The sequence below is a fragment of the Eumetopias jubatus genome, unplaced genomic scaffold, assembly GCF_037043125.1.
Source record: "Eumetopias jubatus isolate StellerSeaLion01/CBP00866 unplaced genomic scaffold, mEumJub1_p1.0 scaffold_7, whole genome shotgun sequence".
NCBI classification, from domain to species: Eukaryota; Metazoa; Chordata; class Mammalia; order Carnivora; family Otariidae; genus Eumetopias; species Eumetopias jubatus.
The window spans coordinates 52,062,182-52,075,699 of NW_028274813.1; the positions used below are offsets into that span (position 1 = coordinate 52,062,182).

A 13,518-nucleotide genomic window follows, 5' to 3' on the forward strand; every position below is an offset into this window, starting at 1 on the left:
CTTTGGGGGACCCCAACTTTGACAAGTGGACTAAGTAAGTCATAAGATCTAGTAAGTCGTAGATCATCTTGTTTACAACAGGCCAGCCAAAGAAGCCAAGTCCCTAAGGTTACAGTTGTTCTTTGGTCATCAGTATTTCATCTTACTCATGGTGGTAACACATCAAGGAGAAAACCAGTTTCTCCTAAAAGCATAAAGCATTTGACTAAAACTTTTAAAGCCCAGAGCAAGTAAGAAACATCCATAAGATGGTCTTGTCAAAACAATTAGGAAATAATATTCCAAAAATATACATCATAGGACAACCAAAGGACCACCAAATGGATAAAATATATTTTCATCCAAATATCCCTACCATGTCTGGGGTCTGATGCTTGTTCCATTTCTTTAAATTGTGTTTGTTTGTTTTGCCTTTTAATAAGCCTTCTATTTTTTTCCTGATAGCCAGATATGAGGTATTGGGTAAAAGAGACTGCTGTAAAAAGGCCTTCATAATATGGTGGTGAGGGAAAGCATTTTTTAGTCCTTTGATTAGGTCTCAGTCTTTTAGTGAGCCTATGCCCCTGCACAGTAAATTTCACAAATGTTATTTCCGGTTTTTTTGTTTTTGTTTTTTTTTTCTCTCCCCACTTATGTGGTGGAGGATAGCTAGAGGATGCTGGAGTTAGGTATTTCCCTTCCCCCAGGTCAGCTAGGCTCTGATAATACCCCAGCAAGTTAGACTGCCATTAAACTAGTTTCTCCTGAGGGCACACCTTCTTAAGAAGAGCAGAATGCTCTAAGTATTTCAAAATGTTTCCTTTGCCCCCCCTCGCCCCCTGCAGGAAGCCTGAGGGAATTATTCTCCTATACTTACTGTAGAAATCTGGTAATGTTTCTGGAAGTAAATCTCACATACTGTGGGCCCCCTGCCTATGACTGGGCCCTCTGTGGTTTTTAACACTCAGAATTGTCCACCCAGAACCTCTAGCAATTTGTCAGTTATAGTTCAGGTTTTCCTACCCTGGCACTGGTTCCCTGGTTTCCATTCCATGGAACTTTATGCCCTGTTTTTGCCTGACTCTGCAATCTTGGGGACAGTAGTTTGTCCTGTGTCTCCCCCCAACCTACAGATCCCAGAATTGTTTATTTTTTAGTCTATTCTGCTTTTTACTTGTTAAGACAGAGTGGCAACTTCCAAGCTCCTTATATGCAAACCAGAGACTGGAAGCCTTAAATAGATTTTAATCTCTTCCAGCATTATACAAGAAAACTTAACCCCTAATGCTCTTAATCAATAGTATCCTTGTGCTCGCTTCCGCAGCACATATACTAAAATTGGACAGATACAGAGAAGATTAGCATGGCCCCTGAACAAGGATGACAGGCAAATTCATGAGGCATTCCATATTAAAAAAAAAAAAAAAATAGTAACCTTGACTTGACCTTTTAGCACTCTTCTCAAAGGTTACAGTGAGAGTGAGGCAGGATGAATGCCTCTAAAATGCATTTAAAAGACCTGTCCTCTAAACCATAACTTAGCGGAAGAGAGATGGACTTGAATGAAAGCAGATGTTAACAATTTTCTTCATTTTACTACATTGATTAAGCAGCAACTAATTCAGTATTGCTATAATCAGGTTCAGGGTACAAGTTCAAAGGAGCTCAAAAACTGAAATTGAAAATGAGCATATTGATCCTTATCACATAACTTTCAACCAAAGTCTTCTATCTTCACCATATATGTAAATTCTTACTTCAAGAACACAAGGGGCTCTCAGTTTTAGTTATTTTCTAGTACCTGGTCCAATGTTCAAAAAGCATTTAGTTTAGAAAACTATGGTTTTGAACCCAAGTCACCATGGCCATGAACATCACAGTATTCTTACAATTCTGAGGACATCCTCCTAATCATTCTGAACAGAGACAACTCCAAGCAAGCAAGCATTGCTTATTAACTAAAGCATGCAAGGAGAACAGATAACTACTGTCATTGGAGTGATTATACAATGTTTCTCAGAGCCAGAGATTCACTGTGACATAATGTCAAATAAATTTGGAATTCTTCCCGCCCTCACAAAATTAGAAAGTTAGTCACTTCTTAGTGAGCATTATACTATCAGATAAAATGGGAATAATAATACATTCAGTGTGTGATAGATTATTACAGGTAAACTCAGTGCCTGAGACAAAAGAAAATAAAGGTCACGGACACTGAGGAATTTCATAGCAAGATAAAATTATTGTTGGCTTGGTTGCTGTCATCCTTTAGGCTGATAAGACAATGTCCTCTCATTAGTTTTGGGCTCATAAATAGCCTATAAGGATTTCCAGTCTACAAGTATCTTCTTTACTCACCTGAGAACTCTTTAGAATTAGACGTTTAAGAATCCATAGTTTTGGCTTTAAGACAGTGATACTTAGCCAAGTCGGTACATTAGAGTCACCTGGGAGGTTTTAAACCTAAAGATTCTTTAAGCTACAACCTCAGCATTTCTGATTTAATTGGTTTGGGGTAGAGTCCAAACAAGACTTTTTTTTTTTTTTTTTAAGTAACAAAAGAAGACTTAAAATGGGGCTGATTTTGGCAGATGCAGTCCTTAAGTAGGAAGGTGAAACTGTATCTGGCATTATGTATGTTAGAGTAAATAGAACACGAAATCCATAGACGCACTGTAGACAAATAGAAGAGAAAGGAACAAAAAGACAAGGTAAAAATTTAAACTGCTAACTGCAATATTTTGCCTAGAACCAATTCTGGCTCATCATCATCGTTTTTAGTGGGAGTGCAAAAGCCTGAAGAAGAGTAGATGGACTTGGAAAAGTTTGGCACAAGGTGAATTTTAGGAAAGTCTATTTATCATGGTTGACTTCTTTCTGAGGAGTAGTACAAAAATGTTTGACATGCACTGTCTTCACCATAGTCCTTAGCTCAGCAGGTATTTTTTCCTACTTTGGATGGAGGAAATTTTCACAGAGACAATAAGTGACCCTACAAAGGTCACCCAACATTTTCTGTCACTCCAACTGGGAAAATAATAAGCTAAACTTAAGTAATGCCTTCTTTTCAAAGAGAACTAAATACACATTTCCAGGTGGAGGAAGGTGACAAGAATCATCATCCTCCCTTAGGCCAATGTACCACTTATATCTACAGATTTAACAAAATGCAAGTGTTTATGGCAGACCCCACTTCCGTGCCTTAATCTCAAAAGCGATGGCACTAGTAAATAAGATTTAAAACCTTCTCAGAGTGCTATAAATGTTTGTGGAGTAAAGATTTATCTTAAAAACAGCACAGCTAAACTGCCACAACAAAAGGAACATAGCAGCTATCTAAAATATTACAACTGGTTTTGTTCAAAAAACAGGACCATTTAAAGAGACATGTTTAAAATAAAAGCTTTTTTTTAACCCAAAAGCAAACCTTTACTCCTCTGTAACTTATTTTATTAAGATACCAATAACATATAATGTTCTTTGTAATTTGTAAGTAGGATTTCTTCACTTATTAGAGGCTATCAGTGTTGTCTGAGCACCTAAAACAAAGTAATCAGGTGTGCTTTATGGCATTACACCAATATCAGATTATGGCAACATGTTACAAATTAAATAGCTGATACAAACATTTCATTTAATTTTTCTTTTTTAACAGAAATGAGATTTTGGAGTTAAATTATTTAGCAACCAAATGGAAAATAAGCAAAAACATAAGACTGCATTTCCTCTAGATGATGTTGTTAGCAACCAAGACTAATGGCTGGGACATACAAATTACTGCCCCAAGGTGAGCTGCAAGCCCATCTGCTCCTCCCTATTCGATTTCTCCAAGCGATTCTAACTGCTAATTAACCGTGAAAAGTTGTGCTGTGAACCTTTCACCTGACATTCTTCTGAAACAGTTCCTAAGGAGTGCTCAGAGCAATGTATATATAATCAATTGCCATTTCAGCAGTGACCTGCTGTCCTGCAGAACAGAGCCTCAAACTGTGATTGTTCAGCTCTTGGGGAGGAAACTTTCTTTTTACTTTTTATTAGCTAATATACACAAACATATCTACTGGACTATTTTGAATCATTTGGTTTGATTCTCTCATAAACCTTTGCTCCTTAGATGATCAGACCCAGGAGGAGGGCAAATCTGACTCCTACCTTATATGCAGACAGTGCTGGAGGTGGTCTATCTGAGAATGCAGAGCCCAGTCTCCAGAGTTAAGATTTCTTGCTGTTGTTTCTGGCTTCACCAATTAGAAAACTGGCTTTCAGCCTTGACTGAAAATAGGAATCACCTGGGGAACTTTAATAAATGCTGATGTCTGGTTCCACCCCCAGAGATTTTGATTTAATTGGTCTGGGGCAAAGCTTGGGCACTGGAGAGTTTTTAAGCTCCCCCAGGTGGTTCTAACGTGCAGCCAAGGCCGAGAACAACTGACTCAGGAGTATCTAATCAAATCTGATTATTACCTTCTAAGATACTTTTAAGACTAGTTCCTCAGGCCCTGGTTGCTTCAGAAACCACAAAAAGCCTAAGACTCTAAGCCCCTCTGAACCGTGACCCTGTAATACATTTCCATAAAACCCCTCATCTAATACGTTTTCCAGCTCCTCTCTCATATCCACATGCTTTTCCACTTTGCCCTGGAAAGAACACAGTCTGTCATCAGTAAAATTACCTGACTCAGTAACTACAATTTGTTATTACCAATTACTATACTCTGGAATGTCTCAGTTTCTAATATCCCACTCTCCACCACTAAGATATTGTTGGATGTTCTGTATCCCAATTTCAACAATCCCTTGCCTTACTGGGATCCCTAATCTACTGATATTTCTTTTTCTCCATCATCCCCTTCATAATTAAGAAAAAAAAAAAATCCTTATCCTATTTAGATTCCATGATCTATCATACTAACTTTCTCTATCTTTCCACCTGGCAGACTAACTTGGCAAGATCCCAACTCTGGTTAACTTCTATTCCTCACCTCTTACTATCTTTACCTAAGTAGCTGAACATTGCTAAAGAAAATTTCAGAGCCATGCTGGTCTCAAGTACATGACCATAGACCTCAAGGGGAGAGGTAATGGTGCCTGAAATTCCATGAAAGTACCATAGTAAAACTATTCTCCTATTCTTCTAGATGACAGATCATCTTTCTCTGATAACATTCAAAACCACATCTTCCCCCCCACCTAACTCTCACCTCTGTCTTTCCTCTTGATTCTATAGGAAAAACAGGAACTACAAAGATCAATTCTTTATCCTTCCACCATCTTATCAAGGACAGCAATGACCTCCACATTGCATCCAAATGTCAGTACTCAGTTTTCTTAGGACTCCACCTCTTAATTACTTCCCGCTTCCTGAAACAGTTAATGCTCTCTTCATTTGGCCTCTAAAAAACCACCTTTCTTCTCTCTCAGTTCCTGCTATCTCAATGGCTGTAACTTTTCAGTGTCTTGTTGGATTTTCCTTATCTTCTGCAGACCTCTTCTCTTCTGTATCTACACACTTTGGCAGGTAATTTTATCCAATGCCATGTCCTTAAGTGTGATCTCTTCCCTGAACCCCACTCTGTTTCCAATTGCTTACTTATATCTTAAATATCTAACAAATCCCATACTTAACACACTGTAAACAAAAGTATTGATCTAATTATACTCCAAAATATGCTCTTTCCCTAAACTTCTTAATAAGATGGAACTTTCATTTTTCCCAATGTCCAGATCAAAAACATTGGACTTCTTAATTCTTGTTCTCTACATTCAAAAAACCTAGCACCCAACCACTTTTCATATTATCCAACATTATCAACCTAGTCTCTTGCCGTACTATTGAGATTCTTCTTAGCAGGCTACCTATTTCCACCTTTGTTCCAATAAGGACAATGAGAGTGCTATTTTTCAAATATAAGTCAGAACATGTCACTACTCTGCTCAAAATCCTCCAGTGGCTTCCACCCCATTCAGAATTATCCCATTCAGAATCTTCACCTACAGAGATCTGACATATTTAAGTCCCCTCCTGTGGCTTACTAATGCTCTGTCCCGTCTTTGACTTGTTTCCTATCACTCACCCACAGTCATACCTTTCCAACCAGACTGTTCTTCACATCCAAAGCAAACTACTACTTCAGGACCTTTTTTTTTCTTTCCCAATTTATTTTGTTCTCTCTTACTAGAATACTCTTTCCTCAAATATCATCCTGGCTGCCTTGCTCTTTTCATTCAGGCTGAAATGCCACATAAGCAAAGAGGCCTTCCTCAATTATACTATGCAAATGAATCCCAAGATCTATATCCTTACCCTGTTTTATTTACATTGTCTTTATAGCCCTAAGGTCATACTTGTTCATTTATTTCCTTTCTTCCTCCCCCAACTTAATATAAGCTTCATGATAGGAGGATATTATCTGTTTGATTTATTCACTCTTTTATCCTCTGAGGCAAAAATCGTGCTTGGATCATAGTATGTTCTTAATAATACTGAATGACAGAAGATGCAAAACTTTCATTTTTCTCATTTATAAAATGGGAAATAATACGTGATTATTATGAAGATTAAATACATTTATGTATGCAAAACACTTGCCACATAAGATCTTGATAAAGTTAAAATAAAAATATGGCCAGGAATGGGGTGCCTGGGTGGCTCAGTCGTTAAGCATCTGCCTTCAGCCCAGGTCATGATCCCAGGCTCCTGGGATCGAGCCCTGCATCAGGCTCCCTGCTCAGCAGGAGGCCTGTTTCTCCCTCTCCCACTACTCCTGTTTGTGTCCCTGCTCTCGCTATCTCTCTCTGTAAAATAAATAAATAAAATCTTTAAAAATTAAAAAAAAATATGGCCAGGAATATGCCACTTTGCGACAAAGATGACTTATTAGTTATTCAGCTTGAAGTAAAATTATCCTATGGAATTTTATGTGACTTCAGTTTGCAGTTGAATTACTGCCTTGCATTTCAGCATCATCTCTCTGGGTGGATAATTCCCCTTTATGAGTATCTCAGAAATTATTTAGAAAAATAAATTCATGGAGCACTTCTATTTAAAATTAAAAAGAGGAGGAGCAAGATGGTGGAGGAGTAGGAAACCTAAATTTCGTCTGGTCCCAGGAATCCAGCTAGACAGGGATCAAACCATTCTGAACACCTACAAACTCAATAGGAGATCGAAGAAAAGAGTAGCAGCAACTCTCTGAACAGAAAAGTGGCCACTTCCTGGAAGGCAGGAGGTGCGAAGTGAATCTGAGGCGATATTCGGGAAGATAGACCACGGGGGAGAAGGCCTCCGGAGCACAAAATTGGGACTTTTAGAAGTCGGCTCCATGGAGGGGCGTTGCTCCAGTGGCTAAGCGGGGAGTAGAACCCTCGCGGGACAGTGTGGTCTCAGGACCCTCGGGGTCACAGAAAAGACCAGGGGTGCCTGAGTGTGGCAGAGCTCCCAGGTATTGGAGCGGGGAAGCCGGCTGCAGAGACGGAGCCGAGGAGTGGGCTCTCAGCTCGGGGTTGGCATAAACCGTGATCCGCAGCACAGTCGGGCCACTGCTCCTCCAGCAGGGACCCAACAAGTGGCAGGTCTGGGGAGACTCCTCTTCCTCCCCCCAGAGGAGCGGCGCGGGAGCACACCGCAGGGATCTGCTGGGTTGGGAGACTCCACACGGGGTCGGGTGCCAGAGATAGAAATGCTCGGTCACAGGCCGGGTGAGCACGGAGTGCGGCCAGAGACCGGGGAGACGGGAGTGACTGCTTTTCTCTGGGGGAGCACTATAGAGTGGGGCCCCAAGTTCTTGGCTCCTCTGGGGCAGAGATTGGGAGGCCACCATTTTCACTCTCGTCCTCCAAGCTGTAGGGAAAGCTTGCAGGGAACAAAATCTCCTGAGAGCAAACCCGAGCAGATTACTTAGCCTGGACCCAGCAAGGGTAAGGCAATTCCGCCTCAAGCAAAGACATTTAGGAACCCAGGCAACAGGCCCCGCCCCCAGAAGATCAGCAAGAACTGCCAGCCAAGACCAAGTTTACGGATCAATGAGAACAGCAGAACTCCAACACTAGGGGAATACAGCACATAGAATTATGGCTTTTTTCCCCTGATTCTTTAGTCTTTCAAAGTTAATATTTTTTAATTTTCTTTTTTTTGTTTTTTTTTTGAATTTTTCTTTTTCCCTTTTTCAACCAACATCTTATCAATCCCTTTTTAAAAAACCTTTTTTATTTTTCATTTTTAGAGTCATATTCTATCCCTTCATTGTAGTTAACCTTATTTTTGGTATATATGTAAGTTGTTCTCTCTTTAAAATTTTGGGATACAGTTTCTTCTAACAGACCAAAATATACCCTAAATCTCTAGTGTATGGTTTTATTCTAGTCTCCTGCCTGATCACATTCTCTCCCTTTTTTTTTTTAATTTCTCTTCTTTCTTTTTTCAACCAGCTTCTTATTAATTCATTTTATGAAATATTTTATAATTTTCATCTTTACAGTCATATTCTACCCTTCATCATATTTACCCTTATTTTTTGTACATATATATAAGTTTCTCTTTCTTTAAAATTTTGGGAGGCAGTTTCTTCTAACAGACCAAAATACGCCCAAAATCTAGTGTGTGGCAATGATTGATTCACCAGTCTGATCATATTTGATCATATTCTTTTCTTTTCTTTTTTCCTTTTTCTGTCTTTCCCTTTCTTTTCCCCCAGTTTCAGGTCTCTTCTGATTTGTTTAGTGTATATTTTTCTGGGGTCATTGTTACCCTGTTAGCATTTTGTTTTGTCATTCATCTGTTCTCCTCTGGACAAAATGACAAGATGGAAAAACTCACCTCAAAAAAAAGAACAAGGGGCAGTACCGACTGCCAGGGACCTAATCAATAGATGTCAGAACTAGAATTCAGAATGACGGGCGCCTGGGTGGCTCGGATGGCTAAGCGTCTGCCTTCAGCTCGGGTCATGATCCCAGGGTCCTGGGATCAAGTCCCGCATCAGGCTCCCTGCTCCTTGGGAGCCTGCTTCTCCCTCTGCCTCTCTCTCTCTCTCTCTGTCTCTCATGAATATATAAATAAAATCTTTAAAAAAAATAGAATTCAGAATGACGATTATAAAGATACTAGCTGGGCTTGAAAAAAGCAGGAAGATACTAGAGAAACCCTTTCTGGAGAAATAAAAGAACTAAAATCTAACCAAGTCAAAATCAAAAAGGCTATTAATGAGGTGTAATCAAAAATGGAGGCTCTAACTGCTAGGATAAATGAGGCAGAAAAGAGAATTTGTGATATAGAAGACCAAATGATGGAAAATAAAGAAGCTGAGAAAAAGAGAGATAAACAACTACTGTATCACGAGGGCAGAATTCGAGAGGTAAGTGATAGCATAAGATGAAACAATATTAGAATAATTAGGATCCCAGGAGAAGAAGAAGGGGGGTGCAGAAGGTACACTGGAGCAAATTATAGCAGAGAACTTTCCTAATTTGGGGAAGGAAACAGGCATCAAAATCCAGGAGGCACAGAGAACTCCCCTCAAAATCACTAAAAATAGGTCAACACCCAGACATCTAATAGTAAAACTTACAAGTCTCAGAGACAAAGAGAAAATTCTGAAAGCAGATCGGGACAAGAGGACTGTAACCTACAATGGTAGAAATATTAGACTGGCAACAGACCTATCCACAGAGAACTGGCAGGCCAGAAAGGACTGGCATGATATGTTTAGAGCACTAAATGAGAAAAATATGCAGCCAAGAATACTGAGTCCAGCTAAGCTGTCATTGAAAATAGAAGGAGAGATAAAAAGCTTCCAGGAAAAACAAAAACTAAAAGAATTTGCAAACACAAAACCAGCCCTACAAGAAATATTGAAAGGGGTCCTCTAAGCAAAGAGAGAGCCTAAAAGTAACATAGACCCGAAAGGAACACAGACAATATACAGTAACAGTCACCTTAAGGGTGATACACTGCAACTAGATTCATATCTTTCAATAGTTACCCTGAATGTAAATGGCTAAATGCCCCAATCAAAAGACACAGGGTATCAGATTGGATAAAAAAACAAGACCCATCGATATGCTGTCTGCAAGAGATTCATTTTAGACCCAAAGACACCTCCAGATTGACAGTGAGGGGGTGGAAAAGCATCTACCATGCTAATTGACATCAAAAGAAAGCTGGGGTGGCAATCCTTATATCAGACAAATTAGATTTTAAGCCAAAGACTATAATAAGAGATGAGGAAGGACACTATATCCTACTTAAAGGGTATATCCAACAAGAAAATCTAATAGTTGTAAATATCTATGCCCCTAACATGGGAGCAGCCAACTATATAAGCCAGTTAATAACAAAATCAAAGAAACACATCAACAACAATACAATAACAGTAGGGGACTTTAACACCCCCCTGGCTGAAATGGACAGATCATCTAAGCAAAAGATCAACAAGGAAATAAAGACTTTAAATGACACACTAGACCAAATGGACTTCGCAGATATATTCAGAACATTCCATCCCAAAGCAAAAGAGTACACATTCTTCTCTAGTGCCCATGGAACATTCTCCAGAATAGATCACATCCTAGGTCACAAATCAGGTCTCAACTAGTACCAAAAGATTGGGATCATTCCCTGCATATTTTTGGACCACAATGCTTTGAAACAAGGACTCAATCACAAGAGGAAAGTCGGAAAGTACTCAAACACATGGGGGTTAAAGAGCATTCTACTCAAGAATGAATAGGTCAACCAGGAAATTAAAGAATTTAAAAGATTCATGGAAACAAATGAAAATGAAAACACAACTGTTTAAAATCTTTAGGATGCAGCAAAGGCGGTCCTAAGAGGAAAGTATATAGCAATACAAGCCTTTCTCAAGAAACAAGAAAGGTCTCAAATACACAACCTAACCCTACACACCTAAAGGAGCTGGAGAAGAACAGCAAATAAAGCCTAAACCCAGCAGGAGAAGAGATATAATAAAGATCAGAGCAGAAATCAATGAAATAGAAACCAAAAAACAGTAGAACAGATCAACGAAACTAGGAGCTGGTTCTTTGAAAGAATTAACAAGATTGATAAACCCCTAGCCAGACTTATCAAAAAGAAAAGAGAAAGGACCCAAATAAATAAAATCATGAGTGAAAGAGGAGAGATCACAACCAACACCAAATAAATACAAACAATTATAAGAACATATTAGGAGCAGCTATATGCCAGCAAATTAGATAATCTGGAAGAAATGGATGCATTCCTAGAGATGTATAAACTACCAAAACTGAACCAGGAAGAAACAGAAAACCTGAACAGACCTATAACCAAAGGAAATTTAAGCAGTAATCAATAATCTCCCAACAAACAAGAGCCCAGGGCCAGATGGCTTCCCAGGGGAATTCTACCAAACATTTAAGAAGAATTAATATCTATTCTTCTGAAAATGTTCCAAAAGATAGAAATGGAAAGAAAACTTCCAAATTCATTTTATGAGGCCAGCATTACCTTGATCCCAAAATCAGACTAAGACCCCATCAAAAAGGAGAATTATAGACCAGTATCCCTTGCATATGCAAAAATTCCAACAAATTTCTAGCCAATAGGATCCAACAGGACGTTAAAAGGATTATTCACCATGACCAAGTGCGATTTATTACTGGGCTGCAGGGTTGGTTTAACATCCGCAAATCAATCAGTGTGATAAAATACATTAATAGGAAAAAGAACAAGAACCATATGATCCTCTCAATAGATGCAAAAAAAGCATTTGACAAAGTACAGGATCCTTTCTTGATTAAAACTCTTCAGAGTGTAGGGATAGAGGGTACATATCTCAATATCATAAAAGCCATCTATAAAAAACCCACAGCGAATATCATTCTCAATGGGGAAAAACTGAAAGCTTTCCCCCTAAAGTCAGGAATGCGGCAGAGATGTCCATTATCACCACTGCTATTCAACATAGTACTAGAAGTCCTAGCCACAGCAATCAGACAACAAAAAGAAATCAAAGGCATCCAAATCGGCAAAGAGGAAGTCAAACTCTCACTCTTTGCAGATGATATGATACTTTATGTGGAAAACCCAAAAGACTCCACCCCAAAACTGCTAAAACTCGTACAGGAATTCAGTAAAGTGACAGGATATAAAATCAATGCACAGAAATCAGTTGCATTTCTATACACCTACAACAAGACAGAAGAAAAAGAAATTAAGGAGTCAATCTCATTTACAATTGCACCCAAAACCATAAGATAAGTAGGAATAAATCTAACCAAAGAGGCAAAGAATCTGTACTCAGAAAACTATAAAATACTCATGAAAGAAATTGAAGAAGACACAAAGAAATGGAAAAACGTTCCATTCTCATGGATTAGAAGAACAAATATTGTGAAGATGTCAATGCTACCTACAGCAATCTACACATTTAATGCAATCCCGATCAAAATACCATCCACCTTTTTCAAAGAAATGGAACAAATAATCCTAAAATTTGTATGCAACCAAAAAAGACCCCAACTAGCCAGAGGAATGTTGAAAAAGAAAAGCAAAGCTGGCGGCATCACAGTTCCGGACTTCAAGTTCTATTACAAAGTTGTCATCATCAAGACAGTTTGGTACTGGCACAAAAACAGACACATAGATCAATGGAATAGAATAGAAAGCCCAGAAAAGGACTCTCAACTCTATGGTCAACTAATCTTCGACAAAGCAGGAAAGAATGTCCAATGGAAAAAAGACAGTCTCTTCAACAAATGGTGTTGGGAAAATTGGACAGCCACATGCAGAAGAAAGAAATTGGACCATTTCCTTACACCACACAAAAAATAGACTCAAAATGGATGGAAGACCTAAATGTGAGACAGGAATCCATCAAAATCCTAGAGGAGAACACAGGCAGCAACCTCTTGGACCTTAGCCACAGCATCTTCTTCCTAGAAACATCGCCAAAGGCAAGGGAAGCAAGGGCAAAAATGAACTATTGGGACTTCAACAAGATAAAAAGCTTTTGCACAGCAAAGGACACAGTCGACAAAACCAAAAGACAACTGACAGAATGGGAGAAGATATTTGCTAATGACATATCAGATAAAGGGCTAGTATGCAAAATCTAGAAAGAACTTATCAAACTCAACACCCAAAGAACAAATGATCCAATCAAGAAATGGGCAGAGGACCTGAACAGACATTTTTCCAGAGAAGACATCCAAACGGCCAACAGACACATGAAAAAGTGCTCAACATTGCTCGGCATCAGGGAAATCCAAATCAAAACCTCAATGAGATACCACCTCACACCAGTCAGAATGGCTAAAATTAACAAGTCAGGAAACGACAGATGTTGGCGAGGATGTGGAGAAAGGGCAACCCTCCTACACTACTGGTGGGAATGGAATTAGGTGCAGCCACTCTGGAAAACAGTATGATGGTTCCTCAAAAGGTTGAAAATAGAGTTACCCTATGACCCAGCAATTGCACTACCGGGTATTTACCCCAAAGACACAAATGTAGTGATCCGAAGGGTACGTGCACCCCAATATTTATAGCAGCAACATCTACAACAG

General features: G+C 39.1%; 1 non-coding gene across 1 annotated transcript; it reads left to right on the top strand.

Moving 5' to 3' along the window:
* Nucleotides 1-1,287: 1,287 nt before the first annotated feature.
* LOC114208914 (U6 spliceosomal RNA) lies at nucleotides 1,288-1,394 on the top strand. Its single transcript, XR_003609181.1, has one exon. It is a non-coding gene; the product is annotated as a U6 spliceosomal RNA (small nuclear RNA).
* Nucleotides 1,395-13,518: the final 12,124 nt, after the last annotated feature.